General features: G+C 33.3%; 1 long non-coding RNA gene across 13 annotated transcripts; it reads right to left on the minus strand.

Annotated features, from left to right (window-relative positions):
• LOC107624029 lies at window positions 1337-5491 on the minus strand. Of its 13 annotated transcripts, XR_002356608.1 has the most exons (9): window positions 5143-5475; window positions 4924-4977; window positions 4629-4690; window positions 4184-4307; window positions 3913-4099; window positions 3747-3826; window positions 3043-3102; window positions 1692-1852; window positions 1337-1589 (listed from the first exon to the last, which is right to left on the minus strand). It is a non-coding gene; the product is annotated as an uncharacterized LOC107624029 (long non-coding RNA). The 13 variants fall into 13 exon arrangements; XR_001616735.2 differs by lacking the exon at window positions 4924-4977 and having other exon boundaries at window positions 5143-5491; XR_002356605.1 differs by having other exon boundaries at window positions 4629-4977; window positions 5143-5482.

The raw sequence follows: 5753 nt of genomic DNA on the forward strand, positions 1-5753 counted from the left end.
CGCCCCCGCCCCCGCCCCGCCCCGCCTCATTAACATCCCTAATTAGAGAGAACGAATTTAGGAAAGATTTGGTTTTGTTCTTCTCAACAGAGCTAAAATTATTTTCTTGATTTAAGTAATTAATAATTAATTAAACTCTACTGCCTGTGCAGCCTGTAAATGAAAGGAACACCAACCTAAAGACATGCTTCTTTCATGTTCTCTTCATGGTTTGGTTGGAGATGCTACCACTTTTGAAGTTAGAGTTGCTTCTCTTGCAGATGCTATTGCACTTAAAGTTAGGTGTTTTTTATAATTTAAAGGAATTTAGACAAAGTTATTTATAACAACAACAATTTTTTTAGAGGCATTCTTTACTAAACATAAAATGTTGTTCAAAGGTGTATGCATATTTTAAGTTGAGGAGTTGTTTTATAAAATGTTGGAGTAAAACTTATAGTCATTTGTTAATCTGAAAGTTCTATTTACCTAAAACTTGAGGTGTATGTATATTTTACAACAATGACAGGGTATACTCATGTTGCTGAGAATCTAAAAATTTCACTTAACATATTTTTCACAATGCCATGTACGTAAGTCTTGTCTGGCACACAGATTGATTTTGCACTTGGTCATATTCTTTTAATGGAATGATTTGCTAGATGTTATATCTTAATTTTATGACTTGGTGTATGAAACCCAAATTCAAATTTATTAAGAGCAGAGGCATCACTACAAAAAAAAAAGGGTTAAAATGGCGGTTTTTTAAGGTAATTACCGGCGGTTACAACTGCCATTATTACGAAAATGGCGCCCCCAAGAAACGCCAGAATTCTGGGCGCCATTCTGGTTATTACGGCGGTTTTCAGAAAACCGCCGTAATAACCAATGGATAATATGGCGGTTTTTTGGCGGTTAAAATGGCATTAACCAAATAAAACGGCAGTTTTGTTGTTGTTTAAAATGGCGGTTTGTAACCACCGTTTTTACCTGGATTTAATGGCATCTTCCTCGTTTAAAATGGCGTTTCTAACCGCCATTTTTACTGGGTTTAATGGCATCATTCTCATTAAAAATGGCGCTTATAACCGCCGTTTTTACCTGTATTTAATGGCATCATTTTCGTTTAAAATGGCATTTCTAAACGCCGTTTTTACCAGGGTTTAATAGCATCCTTTTCGTTTAAAATGGCATTTTTTAACTGCCGTTTTTACCAGGATATAATGGCACCATTTTTGTTTAAAATGGCATTTTTAGCCGTCGTTTTTACCTAATTGCAATTTTATACTTTTTAAAATGAGATTGAAACTACCTATTTAAAGTGACATTTTTAGAACTCAAATTTTAAAATCTCATAATAACCAAAAGGCATAACCTTAAATCAAACATCATAACAAAATTTTTAACTCATACATGGTCTCCGAAAATAAAAAATCATAATCCAAAAACAAAGTATCAAAGATAATATTTTTCAATAGTTTGTCTTAACATATATATAATCCTTAATACATAAAATCTTTATCATGCAAGATCATGCTTCTTTGTTGCTCGCCAGAAGACCTACTTTCTAACTCTCTTGGTGATGGAATCTCACTCTCTTGATCTAATCCCTACAAAAAAAATATAATTATGAGCACAATAAAAAAAGATAGAAAACTGAATCTGAAACTATTAATCTGAAATTATTCAATCAAAAAAGAAAATTCACATACACTAACTATTTGCACAATAAATCCTCTGTTTTCTGGGAATATCACAGTAAACTAGTTCTTTCAAATCATCAAATTCCACAATAATCTTCCCCAGAGCACCTTCAAAATTTGAAGTGAATGATGCTAAAGCCATAAAAGCATTTGATATTTAAATTCAATGCCTGCAGTAGGGTTAATTCATCATTTTAACATCAGAAAAAAAGAGCATTATCATGTACAGAACGTGAGAAACTAAGAGCAGGCTCCAGCAAAACCAACCACAACCATATCATGAATCATAAAGAATAATTCAATTCCCTCAATCTTAATAGAGTACAACAATTGAAAGACAGAATCGCACATCACATAGGGATTACCCAAACAAGCGCATTAGAATTACAATCAAACAAACAGCACTGGAGAAGCAAACTATACTTTCAAAAAGAAACAAAGGTTAAAACAGCTAACTAATCACTTGAGAGAAAAAAATAATGTATATATAAGTTACTGAACTTAGAAATAAAAAAAAATGATTATAATGAATAGAAAGAAAATTAAAATAAAAAATCATCTATATATAGCCACTATCAATAGTTTGGAATACTTTGAACTTTCTAGTTTCCTAGTAATATTTTCCTTTCATCCATCACGTGAAATGAGGCCATCAATGTCTCATTATACAAAGGATCTCTTATTCTGGTACTCAAACTAGCATCAAGACTGAACTATATATAGCGCCAAGGGTATTTTATTTGGAAATTTTAAAAGAAAATATTGAAATAATTTTTTTTATCTCATTTAATATTTGTATCTTAATTTTATTGGACTTCCTCGTGAAGAGGAAAGAAAATATTTATGTAGCTATTATTAAAACTGAGAACTCAAAGCTTATCATATCAGTTTTAGTGTACATGAGCCTCTGATGAGATAGAATTTACAATATATGGATGCTTTATCAAGAGGCCAATGTTCATCCTGGGGTAGCCAAGTTAAAGAAAAAAACACACTCATTCATCTAATATTGTTCATGCTGGGATAGTCATATTAACTGAAAAAAAAATTAATTTCTTAGTATTACTCATTCTGTCATTCCATGAAGCCACATACACGTGCATATAGAAACAAATTATTAAAGGATAAATGTTTGAATGAATTGAAGGGGATTATTATTATTGCTTTTTATTGTTGGTTAGTTCTATCATTTCATCTTTCAATTCAATTTTAGTGGCTCTCCAACAACCAAAAGGGATCAAGTAAAAAAGGGGGAACACTTTATTTCCCACCCCCAATTAGGGTAAGATGGAAATGGCATATATTATTACTTTGCAACTAAAATGACAGAAACAGTTAGAAGATGACACGTGATACTAACCAGTAAGCCTTCTTAGAGTGCTAATTGCTTTGCAGTTTCAACAGCTTCATCACTCGATACCTACCATATTTACATGGGATAGGAATCAATTATAGAACAGAAATGACATTTTCATTCCCCATCAAAGCCGAAAGTTGCTAACACATCATCTAAATTAAAAAATGACAGGATAGATATGATATGATGCTTAGTTGAATATAAATATGGAGAGCAGGGGATTCATCAGTCAGTTACATATTCAACAAGATTTGGAGAAGAGAGAGAAGAGCCTTCAAACTTCTTGTGTTTCAAACTTTTAAAACATGATTATAGGATTTTTAGAAACACTGTTCAATCATTCCATCAATACCCTAGCATGTTCCCAAATTTACTGATCTAGTTCTAAACAGAATATAGCATCCACCCAATTTGATAGTAAATGATCAACCCAACAAGGATATGGTAATTAGATATGGATGCAGAAAGGAACCTGTACTAAAGAAAGAACCCTGTACTAAAGAATGAAGCATAATGACTCATTACAAAGTCATGCAACTGCCATGTCTTGATAAAAGAATTAATTAATTAATTTTATTTAACCGAATTATGGAGAATACTAAATAGGACATATTGAATTATAACTCCAAAAAGTTTTTATGTTTATTATTTTTTTTATAAAAAAAAGGAAGAGAGGAGAAAGAAGATGGGAAAGCAAAACAACAGACCTCTATAACTTCATCAAGTATATCTTAGTTCAAATTCCTGGGCACAAAACCAGCCCCAATACCCTGAATATTGTGAGGTCCTGTGGTTAAGAGGAAAGAGAAACAACATACAATTGAAGGATTAGTTAAAGACTAGCGTATTGGAAAGAAAGAGATTAGTTATTACCTGGTAAGAGAGAAAGAAGAAGAGATTGACATGTGTTGAGGAACTGAAAACATTTAAGTCTTCTTGTGATATGATCAATGAAAGAGAGAGGTGTTGGTGGATTCATCTTCCACTCAAGAGTTGAAAGTACCAAAATCTCCATTTTCTTTATTGTTTTTGCCTTAAACACATGTTTTTTGTCCTCCACCTACATATATTTTCATAAATTAAATTTCATTATTAATAAAATGTATTATTATTATTATTACTTTATATATAGAATTAATCATACTTGTAAATCAAGAGGAAGTGGAACTTGTGTCTCTTCCATTTTAGCAGCAAGAGAGATGCAAGCAACTGCAACAAGATGAGTTAACCATGGCTGCTTCTTCTTCACGGTGAAGGTGAAAAGGAATCTGTGAAGGTAGTTAATAGCAAGAGAAGCTGTGAGAGCAGAGAATGAGAAAGTTTTCAACCATGGCTGCTGCTTCTTCCATTCTTCTCTTGTTCTTGCTCTTTTGATACAAGAGTTTTTAACTCTGAATCATCACACAATATGTCTTATTCTAAAAACACATGATCATGTTCCTCATCATCAAAATAATGTGGTTCTGAGCAATACAAAGAATCTATGTGTTCCTCATCATATGAAGTAGCAATATTAATGAATACTTGTTTAACATGAGAATTAAAACTTAACTAGACATACACTGGCAAATAGAAAGTTAAGTATTTACCCAGGCAACCTTGGCGACCAGCAGTGTTAACAATGTTTGATCCTTCTTCCAAGAAGCACCAACTGAAATCAATAATCGAAACATAGAAAGAATTCATTAATTCAAGCAACCAATAACTTATCCAGATTTAAACAAGCAGAATTGAAGTTAAATCACAAAATCTTTGAAACTCAATTGCAACAAAGAACAAACTCCAAGCCTTAAACCGGGAGATACAGCCAAATACAATACTAACAGAAGTAATTTCTAAGAAGCAAAATAACAAACACATAGAGTGCAATCAGTGCATTATTACTAAATATTTGTGAATCAAATTCACGCAGCCATTGATCTGTCCTATGCATCATTCCTGCAATCATTGAAGTAATTAGAACAAGAGGATGTGAATTTAGTTACAGATCTAGAAGCGAGAAGTTAGAACGCAAACTGAGAAATAGATCGAGGAGGAGAAGGCACGTTAATGCATGAGGAGAAGCTAGCAGAGCATAAGCTCGAAAAAGGAGAAGAAGCTCACAGATCTGGAGAAAATCTTGACGGAGGAGGAGAACGCGCCGCCGGGGAGAACATCACCATAGGAGATCATCGCTGGAGAGATCGTCACTAACGGAGATAGGGAGAGAGTTTCGATTCACAAAACAGAATCTCGATGGAGAGGAGATTCTAGTCAGAGGAGAACGCCGCTGAGAAGATCAGCGCTGGAGCAAATCGTCGTCGGAGCAAATCGTCGCCGGAGCATATCGCAGTGACAATGTCATTTTCGTCCTTCCTCTAACACAGTGGCTGCGTCATTTTTGTTTCGGTGTGTAATTTTAGGTTGAATGAGAGTTTGGATTATTTTAAACAATGAGCACAGATAATGGCGGTTAAACCCGCCCAAATCCTTCAAAATTGCCATTTTATGCAAATTAATTATGGCAGCAACATAAAATGCCATAATATCTGAATATTATGGCAGTTTTTTAGAACCACCATAATATAAATGCCATTTTAAACTATTTTTTTTGTAGTGGTTCTTGGATATATACAGATGGATGATCATATCACAATGATCATATCAGTTAAAAAATAGATTTATGGACAGAACCAGATAATATTCAGGCATGATAAAAATTTATATATGGATAT

The sequence above is a fragment of the Arachis ipaensis genome, chromosome B10 (assembly GCF_000816755.2).
Source record: "Arachis ipaensis cultivar K30076 chromosome B10, Araip1.1, whole genome shotgun sequence".
NCBI classification, from domain to species: Eukaryota; Viridiplantae; Streptophyta; class Magnoliopsida; order Fabales; family Fabaceae; genus Arachis; species Arachis ipaensis.